Here is a 22406-nt window from a genome sequence, read left to right as displayed (position 1 = left end):
CACATCACTTAGGGAGGAGACAGCGGGGAAGGGGAGGAATCCAGTACCTGCTTACCCATCACCAATCTTTCAGTGGCCTGTGAGTAGATGCATCTGGTAAAATACTCTGCGGTACAGGTAGGCCTTGGTGTTGGACATCCAGGCCTGGAAGCAGGCTGACCTTAACCAAACCCTGGACTCTCAGTAGTTTCCAGTGTTTCAAGGTAGGTGTGAAATGTGGTAACTATTTGGCCTTGTCCTTGTTTAGTAGGTCTCATCCACAGCAGTGAATACTCAGGTTACAAGCCTATTGCAATCACTTTGTCATGAATTCAAAAACAGCGATTTTGATATATTGCACAAGTTCCCTTCCTTATCACTGATTTCATTTATTTAAATGAAATGGAGTAGTCCTTTTTATTTTTAGATATATATATATATATGTATATATATATTTTTTAATTGAAATGCAGTTTATTTGCAGTGTTTGCATTTCAGGTTTATTTTTAGATCTGTATATATCTATATATTTATGTATGTATATATTTTTAAATTGGACTGTAGTCGACTTACAGTGTTGTGTATTTCAGGTGTACAGCACAGTGATTCAGTTACGCATGTGCATATATCTCTTCTTTTTCAAATTATTTTACCTTATATGTTATTTCAAAATACTGCATTTCATTCCCCAAATGGAGTAGTTCTTATTCCCTTTGTGAAAGACAACAAGCTTCCTTTAGAACTGAGTGTGTGAGAGGATTCAGTTGTAACCCAGGCCTTGAATAGTTGCAAAGAAAAAGCCCACCTGATAGATATTCCATGTTCAGCTCACACAAAGATGGCTAAACACTGGATGTTTGAGGGGAATCTATGTAGTGTAATTGGAGCATTTTTGACATCAGATTGTGAGTCACTGTCACGTTATCAATGCTTCTCCTAATTGATAAATAAAATGTCTTCCCCTAACTTCAGAAAACCATAAGCACCTATTCTGTTGCTTTGATTTGGTCAGCTTGAGGCTGTTTAGGCTCCTATATTGTGTCAAATACAAGAAGACCATGAAACTCCCTGTCAGAGCCCATTAGAACTGCTATAACTGAAGAGGACAAACTGGGTGGATTATAGGCATTTAGTTGTCAAAGCTCTGGAGAGTGTGTCTGGTGGAGGCCTGCTGTCAGGTTCATAGATGGTGTCTCCTTGTTGCGTCCTCACATGGAAGGGAAGGGGGAGCTTTCTAGGTCTCCTTTCTTGGGCATGAATCCCATTCATGGAGGCTGCACCTTGTGACCTTATCACCCCAAAGGCCTATCCTCCCAACACTCTCACTTTGGGGTTTCATTTTCAACCTAGGAGTTTTGAGGAGGCTGTGGCACCTATGTTGCTGTCTGCTGAATGTGTGCATGTGCACGTGCACATACACGTACACACACACACAGGCCTTGATATCGTACAGAGAGAATGTGTGAAGTGGGGTTGGGTCAGCAGCTGATGGAGCAAGCCAGTCCACGTGGATGTCATCCCCCCACCCCCACCTCATGCAACCCCCCAGTGACCATCGCTGTTTTTCACTGTTTGGGTGGGTTTTGCTGGCCCAGCTTCCCATTGTCATTCATTCAGTATTTCTTCCACCTCCTCACTGCAGAGAACACTGTGCTGGAACTTCAGTGACCAAAAAAAAAAAAAAAAAGAGAGACTAAGGCTATGTGCCTATATCCACCTTACAGAGCTTGCTGTGTTCAAGTTCAGGTTCACTGTCTCTCCAGCTCCCCTGACCCACCTCTGCTCTCAGGTGGATAGAACCCTGCAAGAGGTGCTTTCTCCCTGCCCACTTTCTCCTGGGCCTCTGAGGGAAAAGCAGGGAAACAGGGCATTCAGCCATTCAGATTAAATCATTAAAATTTTTCTATGTCAGAACTGAGCACATAGAAGAAAGACAAATTTAGCCAAGTTCAGGACAACATTCACAAGTAATTGCTTAAGAATGGGAAATGGATAATGGATTTGCAGTTGGCTTTTTGGCTGCAGATAAATATATTAGGTTCTTGGATGCCTGGTGAGGAATTACCATTTTAAACTAGGATTATATTAGAATATTTGTACACAGCGGAAGAGGGGTATACAGTAATTTTGCTGCATTTTGAAGAGAACTCATAAGTGTGTGAATACAATTATGAAGAACATGAAAGATAATGTCTTTAGTTGTGATGGTAATGTACTTTAATATGAGAACTCTTCTTCTCTTAAAATGACTTACATTTATCAGGGTTATAGGCAAAGTGATTCAAATACTTTCAGGTGAAAGGAAGGATAAATACTGGGGGGAAGGCAGTTTGGCAATAGGTATGATAGTCTTGTATAGTTGCATCCCCAAGTTTCACATCTAGGCTACTTTTTAAAAAACAGTTGAGAAAAGACATATGATCAAGGATGGTTCTTGCAGTGGTGTTTAAAATATTAAATAATTGTGAATAAACTAGATATTAACTGGTAGGCATCAGTGGAGAGTACCTTGGGGGGGGGGGAGGCTCTGTTCTGTCTGTAAGAGCAAGAAAAGTCTTAGTTATTGATAATATGTTAGCATGTTAAATGAAAGGTACATTAGAAACAGTACCTATGAGCTTCCATTGTGGCTCAGCAGTAATGAACCCAGCTGGTATCCATGAGGATGTGGGTTCAATCTCTGGCCTCGTGCAGTGGGTTAAGTATCCGGCATTGCTGTGAGCTGTGGTGTAGGTCACCAGCTATAGCTCCGATTAAATCCCTCACCTGGGAAACTCCCTATGCCGCAGGTGCAGTCCTAAAATGCAAAAAACAAAACAAAACAAAACAAAAACAAAAACAACAACAACAAAAAAACCCAGTACCTATGGTAAAAATTTCCTTTATATTTAAGGAAATATAATAGGTATAACAGATAATAGATAGGTATACAGATAGGTATAACAGGTATAGACACCTATAATAAGTATACCTATAATAGATCTATGGACAGGTGTCCTGAAGAACAGGTAACCAAATACTAAGAGTAATTATTTCTGGGACTTTTCTCTATGGCCTCCTTTTACTTATCTAAATTAATGTAATTATACTAAAAAAAAAAAGATCCAGTAACTTTTTAAAAAGTTTCATATAATCAAATTTAATGGAATATCAAAAACTGATTAAAACATGTTATATGATAGCAATACTTGAATAATAACTATATGAATTAATCATTTTAAAAAGACTGACATAAGAAAATATATAATGCACTCAGAATTTTCTGGCACATAGCAGATATTTTGTTATTATTTGTTAAATGATTAGGAATTAGATCCCTTTAGATATGAACACAACCATATTGGAAGGTTGCATTTAAAAAAATGTTATTGGAGTACATTTGACTTATAATTTATGTTTCAGGTGTACAGCAAAGTAAATCAGTTATACATATACACATGTCCATGCCTTTTGATTCTTTTCCTATGTAGGGAATACTATATTACCATACTACAGATTATTGAGTAGAATTCCCTTGCTATGCAGTAGGACCTGTTACTTACTAATTTCATATATGGTAGTGTATATAAACCTCCCGTTTCATTCCTCTCCCCATTGTTTCCCCTTTGGTGACAGTAAGTTTGGATTTGAAATCTTTGTGTCTGTTTCTGTTTTATGGATAAGTTCTTTTGTATCATTCTTATTAGATTCCACATATCAATGATCTCATAGATACTTGTCTTTCTCTCTCTGACTTAGTATGATAATCTCTAGGTCCATCCATGTTGATGCAAATGTCAGCATCTCCTTTTTGTGGCTAAGTAATATTCTATTGTATATAAATACCACATCTTCTTTATCCATTCCTTTGTCAGTGGATGTTTAGGTTGCTTCCTTGTCTTGGCTATTAGGAATAGTGCTACAGTGAATATTAGGGTGCATGTATTTTTTTGAATGATGCTTTTCTCCAGATATATGCCTAGGAGTTGGATTATCAGATCATATAGTAGTTTTATTTTTGGTTTTGTAAGGAACCTCCATATTGTCTTCTTTAGTGGTGGCATCAATTTACATTCCCACCAATAGTGTAGGAGGGTTACCTTTTCTCTATACCCTCTCTAGCACTTGTTGTCTGTAGAACTGTTAATGAGGGCCATTCTGACCCATGTGAGGTGGTATCTCCTGTAGTTTTGATTCACATTTCTCTAATAATTAGTGATGTTGAGCATTTTTCATGTGAAAAAGCCAGTAACTTTTTAAGGGAGAAACTATTGCTATTCTCCAAGGAAAGCATGCAATTGTTAATTTAAAAAAGCAAAATTGCATCAGGTGTAATTTCCATCATAGGGTTTTATTCTTATCACTCTTCAAGGACAATTAAGTACCATTAAAATCATTAAAAAATAAAATTTAGTAAGGTTTTTAGTCATTCATACAGTTGCTTATACTCATATGTGTACATACCAACACAAGTTCTTGTGAAAAACAACATAAGGAGGGTGATTAGATTAAGTAACTTATGTAACTGGCAGTTCAATTGAGAATAACCATTTTAAAAGCTGTTGTAAATGTAGGCCTTAATTCTTGAAAGGATATAAAACTGATTCACGGGTTGTCTCAAATGGCCTAGCTGTAATTGGGTACTTCTAGATTCACTGACATGCAATTCAGTCATATATTTACCAAAACAGAAAAAAGATATGTGTGACAAAACAGGAAATATATTTATTTATAGGCTTTGTTATTCTGTGTGGAGCACATAGAGAACTTGAGCCTGGATTCCAGAGCAGAGCAGATTGTCTCTGGTTCTGAATTCTGGCCCCTTGTTAGCTTTCTTCCATGGGGAAGATGCCCTTGGCACTCAATCCTCATCTCTAAAATAAACATATATTTGAACCTTTCTGCATAGGCTCTTAGGATTAGACAACTGATGCATGTAACATGCTTAGAACTGTACCTGCTAGTTTGGATTTAATACTAGAAGGTCACTGTCCAATTTCATGGATTCAGGAGGTGAGTTTGAGGCACCTTGCAGTCGATCTTTGTAAGAATTTAGCTGTAACTTGTATTTTCTAGAGATTGTCCAAAATATTCCTCTAAGTCCTAATTTCAAATGGGTGAGTAGAAAGAAAAAAGCAAAAGTTTTTGGTGACCTATTAGAATTTAAATGATACACTTTCCCTGGAGAGAAGAATGGGAAAAATGAGAGTATCCTTATGGTCAAGAATTTAGAGGAAATTACAATTTTTCCTAGTCTTCTGTGGAATGTGCCATAAAGCAATGGTCATTCCTATAGCTTTTGCAAACATATTGAAGGTATTTAACACCCTTCAAATACTTACTAATGTCCTTTTTTATTGAAATATGGTTAATTTATAATGTTAGTTTCAAGTGTACAGCAAAGTGATTCACTTATACTATTTTCTTTTTATTTTATTTTTTTTGGTCTTTTCACCATTTCTAGGGCCACTCCTGCAGCATATGGAGGTTCCCAGGCTAGGGGTCTAATCAGAGCTGTAGCCGCCAGCCTACACCAGAGCCACAGCAACCCCAGATCCGAGCCACGTCTGCAACCTACACCACAGCTCATGGCAATTCCGGATCCTTAACCCACTGAGAAAGGCCAGGGATAGAACCCGCAACCTCATGGTTCCTAGTCAGATTCGTTAACCACTGCACCACGATGGGAACTCCCTAATTTCTTTTTAAATGGAAGAGTTTCTTTTATTTCAGATGATAAAAGTCCAACAGACTATTATTCTTCCACTTTTGTCATGGAATTCCCAGGGCCTTGATTTATATTCAGTTGAATGTGTTCCCCTCCTGATCTTTGTTTTCTGCTGTAACACTTCATCCAATCCCTTGACTTGTTTTTCTTTCTATTTTTTTTTTCTAATTGTTCTGACGTTGGCAACTAAAAAGATGAACAACATACAATCTTTAGAAGTTACTGGGCTATCAAGTATAGAATTTTAAATCTACTTTGTTTCAACAATGAGATTACATCCCATGATGTCAGTAGCCAATTATCCTGTTCACTTCTACATACGTAACATTTAGCAAGATATAGAAAACAGAGTTAATATATAATGATTAATTAATATGAAATGTCAGAGCTGGGAAGGACCTTTGGGATCACCAGAGTTAACATCTCATTTTAACAATGAGAAAACAAAGCACACAAATCTGAAGGCAGGGAGAGGTCAGATTTGAACCTAGCTCTTCTGATTTCATGCTTTCTTACTCAGTTCTGGCCCCTTCCTTTTAACACCTCACCAGGAAGTGTATGGCAGTATTTCTCAGAATTCAAATAAAATTAAGAGTATGTAACTTGGAATACATTTTAAAATGCTAAATTAGGATAAACAAATGAACATGATCTAGTTCCCAATCTTGTAGGAAATAACTTCTCCAGCCAGTGGATCATGGCACTATTATCAAAGTCATCACATATTAAATTGCATGTTCCCCAACCTCTTGAAAGCAGACTTGTTAAGGAAAACGTTAACTCATGAGGGAAAACACATTTAACATGTTTGTAAATGCCCGAAGGGTGACTTCCATCATCCCACACGGAAGACTTGAGAGCTTTGCTTTATAAACACTAATTAAAAATGTATTGTGAAGATTGAGATAACTGTTAATAATATAAATTCATGCTAGAGTTTCTTACATTGATGATAAAGAGTGCTGGGGCATATAATGGAAATTCAACATGTGAACACCTCGGATAATAAGTCATTTTGACTTTCTCTCAGATCCTACATTCAATCCAACAGCCAGTCATGTTAATTCTGCCTTTGCTCAGGTCTGAATGTGTTTCCCTGTTCCTTCAGTTTTGTATGTTGAAACCCTAGCCCCCAAAGGAGGCTAGGGTTTAGGAGGAGGTGTTAGCTCATAAGGGTGGAGGAGGTATTAGCTCATAAGGGTGGAACTCTCATGAGGGTTATAAAGGTGACCCTAAAGAGCTCCCTGGCCCCTTCTAGCACATGCGAGAAGATGATAGTCTGTAAACCAGCCCTTCCCCGACCATGTTGGCACCCTGGTCTTGAACTCCCAGTCTCCAGAACTGTGAGAAGTATATTTCCATCCTTAAGCTACCCAGTCTGTGGAGTTCTGTTGTAGCAGCTAGAACAGACTGAGATGGGCTTCGCGGTGGGTTTAGAAAATGCTCCCTCTGAGGACCTCTGTCACCTACATTGAAGCCAACACCATGGCTTACCTGGGGAGCAGTGGCAGCTTCCTCACCATCTCCCTGGTTTTTCCTGGATGCCCCAAATGCTTGATATGGTGGCCAGCAAGCCCTTTGGCTATTGAAGCCAGATCACTAAACAATTCTTCTCAAATCTTTCATGGCTTCCCATCTCCGCTGGAGTAAAAGCCAGACATATCCCCTTGCCCTACAAAGACTTCCAGGATCTGTTACCTTGTCATGCCATCTGCCTCCTCCAACAGCTACACTGGCCCCTGGCTGTTCCTTTTGAGGACAGTCCTTGGAGCCTTCACCTGGACCATGCTCCTCCAGCTAGGACAGGCATCTTGCCTTGACATTCACCACACTTTTGGTCACTGGCTACCTTACCAATGACGAGCACTCTATACGGCAGGAACGCCTCCATCCCTGCCCTCCCTAACCCCTAGCATGCCAATATTTTTTCAAATCTTTTTTTCTATATTTTTTACTTATTACCAACAGAATGATTTTTTTCACTCATTTGCTCACTGTTTACCCCCTACTCCCATACCTGCCGGTATTAGAATGTAAACTTCAATGCACAGATCCCCGGTCTTTTCTATTCACTGTATTCCTAGGGATTAAAGTGCTTGAAACTCAATAAATGCTCCATTGATATTGGTTGAGTGAGTGAATAAATGTACAGATGAATGAAAATAATAAAGTTAAAGAAGAAATCTATATTTAGACATTAACAATGAATTGCTTTAAATGTGATGCTTGAGTACAATTTAGTATATAACTTAGTAAGTTTCAGAAATTCTGTTGGTGATAACTAAAAAAATACAGAAGAAATGTGTGCATTTCATATTATAAGAAGGTCTAGCACTGGGAACTATATCTAGTCACTTATGATGGAGCATGATAATGTGAGAAAAAAGAATCTATACATGTATGTGTAACTGGGTCACTGTGCTGTACAGTAGAAAACTGACAGAACACTGTAAACCAGCTATAATGAAAACAAAATCATTGTATATTAAAAAAAAAACATAACAAGGTCTCCTTACCTACAGTGAAATGATGCAGTGAAAAGAAATTTAAGGATTTGACAGATTTATTTTGGTTCATTTTTAATTGAGGCATTATATTAATTACAGATTTATAAAAGTATTTTCCTCTTTTCTTTTTAGGGCTGCCCATGCAGCTTATGGAATTTTCCAGGCCTGGGGTCAAACTAGGAGTTGCAGCTGCTGGCCTACACCACAACCACAGCAATACCAGATCCAAGTCATGTGTGTGACGTACACCAAAGCTCATTTCAACACCAGATCCTTAACCCAGTGAGTGAGGTCAGGGATTGAACCCACATCCTCATGGATATTAGTCGGATTTGTTACTGCTGAGCTGCAATGTGAATTCTTTCTGTTTTTGAACATATTATTTCCATTATGACTATTTCCAATTTTGCTGTTATTCTAGTATATACAAAAACTGGAGGATAGGTCAGTAACAAAAGATAACCTGTAAAAATTTCCAGGGAAACAGAGCTTGCCCTGGTTTATTGCCATCCTCAGCTCCTATTTGCCTCCATGTCACTAATTTCAGGTGGCTCTCCAGCATTACCTGGTTCTTAGGAGGGCTGTGCTGCTTGTCAGCAGCTGACAGCTCCGCTGCTATTGGCCACCTTCCTCTGGCCTGGTATCCAGCTACACACAGAACCAGGAGTGTAAAGGACCTGGCATGAGATGATAGTCCGTCTCTCTTCTCTGATTTCCTTGACTGTTCGCTTCCCTTTTCATAAGAAAGCAGGTTCCAGCAAACCCTACTTCTAAGACACAGTCCCTTGAGCTTCACTTTTATTTCTAAATAAAGCCTGTTTCTCCTCCCAGCACTCAGACATGCACAGTAGGCTGAGCTGAGCGCCAAATGAGTGTTCTGTGTCCTGTGGTTCAGAAATGTCATGCTCATGTGAATTATGACCACAGGTCATTTTCGAAGGCATGGTGGTGAATGTAAGTTAGGGTCTCACACACTTTCTTCCCTTTATTGCTTCCAAAATAGAACCCCCCCCGCTATGGTCCCTGTCCAGTCACTGTCTGGAGTCCATACTTCATCTGGCCACGGTCTGTCCACTGGCTTGGTCCTGTCTATCTGCCATGTGCTAGCCAGAAGCATCTTTCCTTTGCTCAGCTTTGATCTTGGGACCAAGCCCAGTGTTGCTGCTCCAGCCTCATTTGGCTGTCCTGATGCAGCGATTAAACACGAGGAGCTCACCACCATGAAATTTCACCTGCTAGTGTTGATGGGGGTGATCAACAACATGTGATGAGATTCCCAGATTTACAAGGCACAGACCACCTGGGATGAGGGGACCATTCTGCTTTATGAGTTGTAGACACAGCAGAGGAGAAATACGTATTAAAAAATTATAAGAAAAACTTTAAAAGTCAACCATGGTGGTAGAACTTTCCCTAGTTTGAGTTTATTGACAGTTGATCATTGTGTTTCCCAGCTTCTCAGTGAAGGGATGGTTTTCCCTTTGTGATGGTGATTTGTTCTGTTGCTTGCTGTTCAGTCCCAATTTAACTCCTCAGACTTCTGATGAATTAGGTAAATTCATGGTAGAGAATTAAGTTAAGGGGAAAGATCACGGTCAGGATCATTTTGGAAGTCCTTGCAGACATGTCCTATATCCAAGTTCCCTCAATCCCTGCCCTACAGAATTGGCTTGATGGGACTCATCTTCTGCCTGGCTTTTGGGGATGCATGTTTGTTTTAGGAACAACAAAGCCATCCATCTGCATCCTGACCCAGTGTAGACTGCCTCCTCTTGGTCAGAGATTATTCCCTGCAATGAGACGAACTCAGTCATGCCAAACACAGCCTGCCATATGGAACAGATTGTAGCTGCTGAACTACTCCACAGAGAGCAGATGTCAAATTCTCCGGCTCACCTTGATCCAGTTTTTCTGGTATCTGTAAGGACATTGAACACAGCTGACCACAAGATCCCAGCATTGGCCACAGAATTCAGTTTTAGTTCATTGGTTAAAGAAAGCTCTTTTTATTTTTTTAATATTCTTTAATTTTTTTTTTTTTTAGAAGGCTCTGTTGGGCTAACATTATGACCTGGGATCATTGCCCTATTACTAAAGTTAACGTGTCCATGATTATTGCCTTAAATTTAAAGTATTTAAAAGCATTCTCATTGTTTTGTGTGTGTGTGAGTTGTCATCCCAATGTTATGATACCCATTTCAGTCTTTTAAAAACTACATGCATCTGCACAAGTGATTGTTAAGGTCCACATTAGCTTAGCAGGAGTGATGCAGGACCTTTGGGGTCCAGCCACTGACTGTGATGAGGTTGTTGCTTAAGTGTTGTGGACAGCACTGCAGGCGGACCGCCTCATTCCTGGCACAGATCCTCAAGGACACATGGTGTATATGGCAAAGAGCCTGATGCCTGCAGGCATGACTATGAACCCCAAACAATTGGAGGCAACAATAAATCTTGAATAATTACCTTTTGCGCTCAAGAGCATTCCATTGTTAAGAGATCCTTGGCTAAAAACATGGAAAGAGAACTATATATGGAACAAGAAACATATTTATATAATGATTTTAGTATTACCCACAAATGTTTTGTGTGTAAATCATCCCGTTAAGCCAGGTGTCATTATCATTCTCAAATCTGTCATCATTTGGAAGGATAGTGAACAGATGGATTTTGTCCCTTTCATTCTGAGACATGTTCCTTACCTTTCATTTTTAAACAAACATTTTCTAGGTGATGCCCTCTTTTGGATTTCTGTTAACAAATTAAAGATTTGCAGACTTTCATTAATAGCTGTTAGGGACATAGTCAAGGCATGTCACCATAAGAAGAAAAGAACCAGCACAAACATAGCAGAAACACATGAAGTTTCTGGCTATTTCTTCTGGCTGGAGGTGTTAGTCTTAGTCTTGACAAATAATGTCTTATACATATAAGAACATCTAATGAAGTTTCCTACTTTGTCATGGACACATTGAAGTCTGGCGTTCATTGGAATTTATGTACATTTATGATAAAGATATAAGTCAAAACTAAGGCTTAAGGACTAGGGGCTCACATTACTTTTCTGATCATGAGGCTTGAAGGATCTATTTACAACTGTACAACTAAATTTGGACAATAAAAATACAGCAAATAATAATCATTTCTATGTCTTGACCCAAAGTTAATGTGTCAATAAATTTAAATATATGCTTCCAGTTTCTAAAAAATATATATTAAGTGAATTATAAAATCTGCCAACTTTGTAAATTATGTAGAAACACACATATGTCTATATTAGTGAGTCTTCATTTAAGAAATTCAATCACATCCCAAATTCTCGAAGGTAGTACTTGAGAATTAAAAAAATCACTCTTCCGTAAGAATTTAAAATAGGCGTTGTTCTCTCAAACATTGGTAAATACTGTGTTTCATTCCATCATTGGTAACCAAAACCATCTTTAATCTTCCTTTGGAAGAAGAATCTTCTTGATTGGCTACCCAACATTTAGAAACTAAAAATCGCATTGGGTATGACTGACAACTCAACATCATTTTGAGATAATTTTGACTGCGATGATTATTTTCATTTTGCACTAAATATTTTGCAGAGCTAACTAAAAGGGATTGTGAGGTCACTTAACAGTTTTTTTTTTTTCCTCATGTGCTAAGTTTCCAGTAAATATGGACTAATACTTTAATATTTCTAGGGATCAAACTTATGAACTTATGTGTATTTCAAATGGAGAGGTGCCATTGTGTATAAGGTTTTGATATGATTTTTTAAATTGATAAATTGAAATTTTAAAGCAAAAGTAGACTTGAATACCCAAAAATAGTATAGAAAATAAAAAAGAATATGAAAACTTCATGGTAGACCATGGTTCACTAGAGAATTTTCCTCTATCACTCTAGGATGTAAGTCAATATTTTTAAGCATATGATTAGAATTGATACTTACTTAAATTTCTAAATGCAAGTAGAATTGCTGGTGCTTTAATTCATAAATCTAGCAATGTCTCCATAAAAAAATTTGAGCTCAATCTGGTCCCATCATATGTAAATTGTCATTTTTTTTTGTTAGTTACCTAGAATTAGCATCACGTTTTAGTTGATTCTCTACAATGTTAATTGCAGGATCAGTAATATTTAATTATTCAAAAATAATTTGGATGATATTCAAATAATTTGAATATCATGGTTTTGCACTCTCTTCTATCAGTCTTATTCTCATAACACTAAGACAGAAAGATGATCTTCTTTGTTGTTTTCTGTCAGTAGAGGATAACTTGCCTTTGAACACAAATGGTGATTATAGCGCATCATTTAAAAAATGCTGATCATAGATTTTTCTGTACAGCTCTTGATATGCTTGTGGCTTCTTCATGGGTTATAACAATAATTACAATATTAAGACAATAAAAAGATTTCAAGTCAAGAACTGTTTGCCACTTGCTGTAGCATGAAAAAAAGTAGATTTTCCAACTTATGTTCCTTTCATTACTGTACTTGCCTTGTGAAGGTTTTTTTTTTTTTAAATCTCAATAATTGTAATAACAAATACATCCTTGAATATTCACAATTTTTTGTTATCCATATGCCTAAGTGCTTCATAATATTCCAGACATGTCTGGCTATATTTATTAAGGTCTCAATTCTGCTCCTTATAAACATGTCAGTAACATGTTTCCATAGTGGATATCTGAGACCTACAGATTAAGTCATTGCCTACTAGCAATAGATATGTCTACTTCTTTACCTGCTACTTGGTCTGGTATGAGACATCTTGAGAGCCTCACCTGTACAACACCCCTTTCTTTTTCTCTAATAAGGATATTCATCCCATGAAACAATACCCATCATCAACAGTTTCTAGTAACATGGGATAGAAACACAGTGCCTCAAGCCATGCAGTAAGGATAGTCTTTTTTTTTTTTTTTTTTTTTTTTTTTTTTTTTTTTTTTTTGCTTTTTAGTCTTGTAGCATATGGAAGTTCAGGGGTTGAATTGGAGCTGTAGCTGCCAGCCTATACCACAGCCACAGCAACGTTGGATCCAAGCCGCATCTGCGACCTACAACACAGCTCATAGCAATGCCAGATCCTTAACCCACTGAGCAAGGCAAGGCCAGGGATCAAACTCACATCCTCATGGATACTAGTTGGGTTTGTACTAGTACTACTGAGCCCTGAAGGAACTCCAGGAAATTCATTTCCACATCAAAGCAGCTCACTCTCAGGAAATGAGAGAAAATCACCATTTTCCTGAGGCTCTTGTCTCCATGGGTTCAATTGCTAGCTTGGCTGATCCATGTTTGATCTGTTTCTGTATCCATGCTTCTTTGGGAATGCCTGCCAACAAATGTCATTTTGAAGGTGAAGAGAAGAACTTTCAGAAAATATGTTTGCTCACGCGGGGGCTGTTCTGTCCTTCCACTGGTGCCGTAAGCTTTCATAGGGGACTCTTTGTTGCTCATATCATCCTAATTAGTGGAGATCATTCTCTTCTTATTCACAGGGGACTCTTTCTTGCTCTTATCATCCTAAAGAGTATACATCATCCTCTTCTTACAGAGAAATGTATGTAGAAATAATCATGAAATCCCCCACATTCAGTCATCCCCCAATGCTGAGTGCTGGTAGAGAGTATTGAACCTGAAGTACACGATTAATACTTGATTTTATCAGCTATGTGACCATAGGATGTCACTAAATGCCTTGAGGCTTTTTTTCTGTAACTGCACACCTGTCCTACCAATTAACCAGGCTTAGAACCCAATGAGATAATGCATGTGAACATGTTTTAGAGACTGAGAAGTACTATAAAACTGGAAATAAGGAAAGTATCACGGTAGCAGACAGGGCTAAGATGCAGCGGTGGATTTCAGTCTAGGTCTCAGAGACTGTGATATCCTCTAACTTTAGTGTGAAAAATGGAGGCAAAGTTGGGGGTTGCAGCCATATTTTGCAACCAAGAAGCAACTTAAATAAGAGAGTAATCTATTCTTCTAGAAAAGACAGGGCACAGACTATTTGAACTTTAAAACTGGAACTCCCAGGAATAGCTGCAAACCTTCCTTTGGATAATACTCTATATATTATTTTCATGCTTTCTATCTAATTAAAAGCGAAATGCCTTGGGGCACATTTGCATGTTGCATTTTTTTTCTTAGTAAGAGAACTCCTCAAGCATCAAAATACACGTGGGGATAAGAGAACTTTTTTGTTTGTTTGTTTAAAAGTGAGAGTATCTTTCAGATATAAAAACTGGTCAGTATTAACTAAAAGATTTTTTCTTTCAAAATTTGAGATGACTAGCATTTTATCTTTATTCATGAATTTCCATGAAGAGTCAATCAGCTTCACTGCACCTTCTGTATTTTTATGAGTGGAAAAGAGTGCCAGTCTCATTTTTGTGAAATAGTTCTGTCAATTCTTATACAGTTTATGGCAATGTTTCATATTTAACTTGATAGATATAATTTTATGTTGAATTTGAACCATAATATTAGTTTTTTCGAACGGAAAGTGTTAGGAAATTGTAAAAATCTACTATTTACTTAAAATACACATACTTATATATAAAATAAGTATCTACAAGTGTGTGTGTATGTATATATATTTGTCTTATCTATTAACAGAATTCAGGAAAAGGTATTCATGGTCAGCTGAATTTATTTCTGAAATTAAAGAACGTAGCCACCAATAGCTATGTCTTCATCTTAATATTGGTAATTACAGTTTTGGACTTAACCTGTTGCAGCAAACCTACAGCTGTAACTAAATCTTTTGTCTGTATTCACTACTTATGTGTTCTATCTGGAGCTGCCAAGATAATCTTGGAAGTAAAATCCAACTGGCAGTAGGCAGGAGAGGGAGAAGGTAGGGTATCAGGTAGGAGGTTTTTAATGGCTGGACATGGAAATAGGTTGTTATCACTACTAGATACTTTCAGAAGTTCATGGAAATTTCTCTGACTGTAACTTCAATTCTCTCTCAAATGGAAATAAATGACATACCTGTGACAGTTATGATAATTACTGTTTGAAGAGCATCTAGCTCACAGTAGCCACTGAATAGTGATGATGCTTATTGTTGCTATTGTCTGCCAAGTACTCCTGGCCCATTTTCAGTATCTGCAGAACAGGAGGACCTGGTTAATGTCTTCTCTGACTGGGCATTGCATGGGCCATGCTGGTAGCTACATATTTGAGTGTCATTCTATCAAGTGAGTATTATATAAAGTAACCTAAATGCAGTGTACAAAAGTGTGATTAAGAGGTTTATAGTCATTAACCTAACTTCTCAAGGAAATTTTAATGTCAGGTATTTATTACCATGTAGACTTTTAAATGTAAAATGATAGATGGTCTAGGGACCTCGGAAATTCCCTCAAACTTGAGCTTCTACTCTTTCTTCTCTGTGATGTGGCATATGTTCTAACTTAAAAATCCTGGATTTTGGTTCTTCCAGGATCATTAGGCCATTCTTAAGGTCCTCCTTTCATTTTAGGACAGAGAAATGGGATCACATGATCTCTTGTAGTGGTGTAACATGTCTCTTTACTACAGGGCATATAGAATTGTTCAGCTTCGTTCTTTTATATCTAAATTGTTTTTTGTTTTTTTTTTTTTTAGCTTAACTGTTTTAAGTTTTAATGTCTCTCTGCAAACAGAATATGTTGGTCTAATCTGTAGACTTCAGCCTACAGATACAGTCTTTTTAAAATTAACCCTGACACAAGAGATTACATATAATTGGGTCATTGTATATGGATACTTTAGGTATAAATAGAGGGCATAGTAAAATAAAAAAAAAAATTAGAATTTTTCTAGCAGATTTGTAACCTACTTGAAGGACTTGGTTGATTTAAAATTTGGTTTATCTACCACTGAAATGGTTGCTTATTTGAAGTTCTTTATTGAATGAGGAAAAAAGTTCTTTTCCTTCTACACGAAATAATAGCAATTTTTTATTTAATAAGCTTAGACAAGTGAAATTCTTCCTATTTAAAATGTATCCTTTAAAATCTTCCTATCTAAAATATGATTAAAAATAATATTCTGGATAGAGTTCCCTTTTGCATCAGTTAACACAGACTATCAATCCCTCCCCACCCACTTGCAAGCTCAATGTCAACATGCATAAATCCTTCAGACAAAACTAGATTACTGGATTCCTAGTAGAATTAACTTTTATTGAGGCAATTTAGCATGGAAAGAAATACATGTAAAGTGGATCTTTTATCATCTTTAACAACTTGAAAATTTCCCTTTGATTTTATCAGCAGATTTGTTGCAACTAAGAGTCACATTGCAGTTATAGGGTTGAGCATGCAGTCAGTGGTCATAAATAAGTTTCATCATTAAGAAAACAATTCAGTGTTCACACCCTGCTGATGGTTTCTGGTATTTCCTATCACAGGTTTGCATATGATACAACTGACCACCACATACCAGCTTCTGGATGCCAACACTATTTTCAGCTGTTTTAGTGTACCAATAATTTTAAGTCTTAGAGCCCTATAATGCAGGTAATATGTGTTATAGCCAAGAGCTCAATATGATTGTAGATATGAATACAATACTGTTTCTCAGGATTTTCTAGAAACCTCTTGTCCAGAAAGTCTCTGTGAGACCTTTCTTTTTGGGATCTTTTCTAAGTCTTAACTGGGTTAAAAATCCCTCCCATTATGACTAGTACACTGTATTGTGAGTTCCCACTTGACCACTCCATCTCTCTCACAAAAACCTAAACTTCTAGATGGTAGGGACTATACCTTATTCCAGATGACTCAGTCATTAGTTACATTTGTAGAACTTATAAATCTGTGATGATGGCTAATGCAGTAGTGCACAGAAAAATCTCCCAGTAGAGGGCCAAGCACAGTGCACCCAATGGAGTGGTGAAGCAGATTTTGGGGTGCTGATGCATGTCTGATAGTGGGTTTGATTATGGGAACATGTGGGATGGTACCATGGCAGTGACGAAAAGATCTACAACAGGGCCATGAGAATGGATGGGTAAGTGCAGTGTCCTCCAGTGTGAAGAGGCCAAGAAGTTGATACATCAGGGTGTGTGTGAAATGTGATAGCTCTGCAGACATTTCAGTATCCAGGAAGGAAACAAGGGCACCAGGAGCGATAAAAACATCCTAGAATGTTCAGCCATGAAAGCGATAGGAATGATATATGGAGGGGTATTTCTAAGTAGAGTGCTATGTTTAGGAAGCAATGTAGGGAAGGTACCCTTGCTGGACCTCTAGAATAAGCCAAAGGAGGCTGTAGGAGGGAAAAGAAAATCCACAGAAAACCAGCTACTGTTTGAGAGGGTTCCAAAAGGGAGTCGTAGGACCAGAACAGCCCTACCAATGCTTACAGTCAATGTCGGAGAATCCTGAGGATTTAGTAGATGGATGGGTGGGTGGGTGAGGGGGGTGAATGATGAAAACAATGACAAGTCAATGAATGCCTGGAGAAAGAAATGAAAAAAGCAAATGGGGAAATTGTCAGATCCACATGATTATCTTTTATGTGGGATGTGCCCTTGTATTGTTTTTCCATTCCTTACATTGTGTCTGTCTCCAAATTACAGAGTCATAACCAGCTCAAGCCCATCTGAGATCTGTTCTTACATACCTACATTCTAGGATGTTTCAGCAATCAATTAATAATACTTTGCATGTGGCAAACTAAGAGAGGGTTGTCAGAATTCCTCAGGCTTTTAAAATGCCAGCTCTGTGAAAGCTGTGAAAACTGCCTCAGATATGTTTACTGTGCTGAGCTTTGTTAATCGGTTCTAAAGATGAATCACAGTACAGCGCAGATACCAAAATTTATTGCCTTTATCTAATTTCTTTGTAATACAGTAGCAAAAAAAGCCAACCATTGACTTTTAATATGTAATCTCAACAATGAAACTGCTATATATACTGATATCATTTACATTTTTGTCAAATAACCAATGCTATTCAGCATAATAAGTAGTTTCTAAAATATGCACTAGATGCTTATCTATTGTGATGAGAATATAATTATAAATAAGATGATGCATCTGACTCAAGAAACTTAAGAGTCTAGTGAGGAGAGACATCCAAATAGACATTTAATTTCAAATGTTAAACTGCAAGGTTTTATACATATAGTTTTGATGAGAAGAGTACAACAGTGGGCAACAGAGTAAAACAGATTTGGAAGCTGAAAGAATAGGTTCAAATACATATTTACTTCTCTGTTATGGTTTGAATTGTGTTCCCCTAAAATATACATATTTTGAAGTCCTAACCCCTCGTCATATGAACAGGATGTTATCTGGAAATAGGTCTTTACAGAGGTAATTAAAATGAGGTTATTAGGATGTGTATGAATCCAATAGGGCTGATGTCCTTCTAAAAAGGGGAAATTCTGATGTGTGGACAGACAGACGCAGAGAGAGACAGAGTCTACCTACCAACAAACACCAGAGACTCAGGCAAAACACCAGCAGCTAGAAGAAGCGAACTGAGCAGTATGGCCCCGCTGACACCTTGATTTTCGATTTCTAGCCTCCATGACTATAAGACAATACGTTTATTTTTCAGCCACCAAGTCTGTGGTACTTCTCATGGCAGGCCTAGAAAACAAGTATATTTTCTATAAGATTTTGAGAAACTCAGATAACCTCCTTGAATGTGCTAACTTTCCTGCAAAATGGAAACAGTGTTGCATAGTACCAAGCAACACAGGGTCATATTAAGACATCCTGTATGTGAGACATCTGGTATACAACTGGTGCTTAATAAATGGAAATTGTCACTATGATATTTTTAAAATAGGATCTTTTCAGAGCTTTGAGTATCCTGATGCCAAAAACATTTATTTTCTATTTTCTTTATGAAGTGTGATTATGTATCAACTTTAAGTGCTACAAATAGTCACTTTATAAGCTATTTATAATTGAAAATTAATCCAAGACTCTAAAAGCATTCTTTTATTTTTCACTTTCATTAAGCAGCCATTCTCCTCTGCTTAAGGGTATTTCTATTGAGAAGAAATAGTATGCCAAAAATGCATAATTAGCACCAAAATTATTACACTATTTTTTTTTTTATCACAACAGTAACAAAGCCTTAGTAATGCTGCAGCAGTATTTAATTTGCTATGCATGTTTTAAAAGGAAGGAGAATAAATGGGAAAATCATATTAATGCTCACGTTTCAATAGAAATTCCATTAACCTTGTTTTTAGGCCATAGAAGTTTAGCACTTTGCTTGTGCCCATTTGCATTCATGCTGGGAGTGAAAAACCTCACAATACCATGATTTCTGATCACCTTCACTCCTCCTAAAAACTCACTGAGACCAAGGACTGGTATGCATAAATCGTTTAGGATATCCAGGATAGTAAAGATACTGGAGGATTTTTCAAATTCTTCCAGGATATAGACAAAAAGGAATTTTCTGGAGTTCCTGAGTGACTCAGCAAGCTAAGGATTTGCTGTTGTTCCTGCAGTGTCTCAGGTCACCATTGTGGTGTGGGTTTTTGATCCCCAGGAACTTCTGCATGCTGTGGGTGTAGCCAAAAAATAATTTAAGTATTTATGCATTTCAGATTTATTAAAACCCTTAGCTCAATTTAAAAAAGAGCTATGGCAACTCTCACACATAAATGCTGATTCAAAATTTATAAATATTAATGTAGAATTTAGGAGTAAATTAAAAGATGAATGTATAAAATGTAAAAGATCATTTCCATATTATAATGGATTCAGTATTAGAAAATTCAATATAAGATTACAGAAAATCATATTAATTTACATTAAAATTATTTCAAGTGATAAAAATAATATATATAATTTAGCATTCATTTCTGATTTTTATAAACCATCAAATAGGATGCTTTTTTAAAAAATGTATCATTTTAATGGACTAATTACAAAGCATTCCAATTGTAGACACATATATTGCTTTCACTACTATGTAATATTCATAGAAATGTAAATTAAGGGAACCAATAAGAAAGTAAGAGGTAGAAATAAAATAAGAAACACAATTCTCATTGGAAGCTTAAAATTCATAATGGTAGGAGAATGTTTTTCACATTTTTCCCCCATTTTCAGATAATTGATGCACAAGACTGTACAGGTTTAAGGTGTAGAACATAATGACTTGACTGCAGGAGAATTTATATTATGGTAATTGGCAAGTGCTAAAAATCAGAGACTCCCCTCACCAGAGAGAAACAGTTACCAGTGACCATTATGCCTCAACACCTGTATGTCCTACAGGTGCCTCAGATGCCAAAGTCTATAAAAAAATAGTCCTTCCCAGGCTGGCCATATTGCATCACCCATGGCTTGTTTCACTCTTATGATTATCACCTTCCACCCAGACCCTTGATGTAGCATCTGCTTTTTCTGATGTCCCACTGATCCCCCTCAGAACCATGTATCAATTTCTCTCCTCCAGTTTCTTTCGCCTGTGCAGTGGCTTCTCTGGGAGTCTCCCTGCTGCCCTGCCTTACTGCTGAGAACATTCCACTAGGTGCTCTCACAAGAGTTTCCAAGACAAATCCTCTCCCATCACTTGACTGCCCTCAACCTCCTGTAACCCTTCATAGAATATGTCCTCGAACATGAAGCATGCTCCAGTGTGACACCAGCCCTCATGCCTGCATCATCTGCTGCTGCTGGGGGACACCCAGGTCTGCCATCACTAGCCTTGGAAGGCTTACTTGGACCCTTGATAATCTCCCACACTCCCCAAGCTTTGTCACAGAGCTGTCTTTGTGTCCTGTACTCACTTTTAACCTTTCCAGACTGTTTAGGTCTACCCAGACCTACCTGGAGATTCTAGCTGCTCTGTAGCATAGTTTTGCTTTTCTTATGTTTGCAGTGTTCTTTTCCCCCATCCTTTTTTACACCTAGTATCATTTCACCTGTAGGTCAAGGCCTGGTTCAACTAAATAATCAGTGAATTTCTCTTGACTAGGAAGCATCATCACTCCTTCCTCTGTGCTCTTGCTCAGTTTCATACTTTATGGTTGTTCTTCCTGGTGATTTTAAGTTTCTTTATGGTAGGAGAACATTGCTTTTCTCTTCTTCCTTACTCAGCCATTCAGTTAGTTCCTAAGAGTGTGTTACAGATAGTAAATACTGCATAGACAGAGGAAGAAAGGATGTATGTAGTGTTCAATATTTTAAACCGTGATGGAATTTTGACAAGTTGAGAGCAGAGTAGAGTACCGAATTCTGGGAACTTCTGTTGGAGGCAAGAAGACTGACTTATGGAAAACATATTATTGGCAGCAGAGAAGGAGACACAAAGGATAACTCTCAGGAGTTAGGATTCAAATAAGACAGCCACTGACAGACACAATACAGTTGACTCACCAGCTCTACAGAGCGCTGTAAGAATGAGAACACCATTATATCACAGAAATGTATACAAGTAGTTCTGCAATGTCAACTTGGGTCATTGGGAAAAGATTAAATTATGTTGAAGGCCCCCTTAAGAAGTTAACAAAACCAAAAAAAAAAAAAAAAATTCAAACTTTCTAAAAAAAAAAATTGTTGCTAAATGTCCCCAAGTATAAAAAACAAAAATCATAAAAGCAAATTACAAAACCCCTCTGCTACCCTGAGCTTTGCATTTTCTTAAGATTTCATTTTTATTATAGATGTCAAAAATAACTTTTAGCAACATATATTAGCAATCTATTTTGAAAAATACAAATATATAATTGATTATTAATAATATATATTTAGTAACATGATAATAGACCCAAAAAATTCCAGGCACTATGCTAGGCATGTCACATATGTAAAATAAAATTTATTGACATTCTACATACCAGAACAATCTTTTTTTTTTCCTGCTTTTTAGGACCGCACTCACAGCATATGGAGGTTTCCAGGCTAGGGGTTTAATCAGAGCTGCAGCAACTGGCCACAGCCACGGCAATGCAAGATCTGAGCTGTGTCTTTGACCTACATCATAGCTCACTTCAACACTGGATCCCTAACCCACTGAATGAGGCCAAGGATTGAACCTGTAACCTTATGGTTCCTAGTCAGATTCATTTCCGCTGCTCCACAACAGGAACTCCCCATGCTAGAACAATCTTTTTTTTTTTTTTTTTTTTTGTCTTTTTGCCTTTTCTAGGGCCACTTCTCTCGGTATATGGAGGTTCCTAGGCTAGAGGTCCAATCAGAGCTGTAGCTGCTGTCCTGCACCAGAGCGCCAGCAATTCGGGATCCG

At 37.5% G+C, this 22406-nt stretch overlaps 1 protein-coding gene across 2 annotated transcripts in view; it reads left to right on the top strand.

Annotated features, from left to right (window-relative positions):
• Positions 1–22406, top strand: part of CSMD1 (CUB and Sushi multiple domains 1) — a 1878204-nt gene that overhangs the window by 376875 nt on the left and 1478923 nt on the right. The window lies entirely within an intron of this gene.

Source organism: Sus scrofa, chromosome 15 (assembly GCF_054392235.1).
Source record: "Sus scrofa isolate SSC_HxYL_T2T_F1_AM1 chromosome 15, Sscrofa_HxYL_maternal_Yorkshire_Landrace_v2.0, whole genome shotgun sequence".
NCBI lineage: Eukaryota > Metazoa > Chordata > Mammalia > Artiodactyla > Suidae > Sus > Sus scrofa.
The sequence above is the reverse complement of the archived record's forward strand: the minus strand, read 5'-3'. Positions and strand labels throughout refer to the sequence as shown.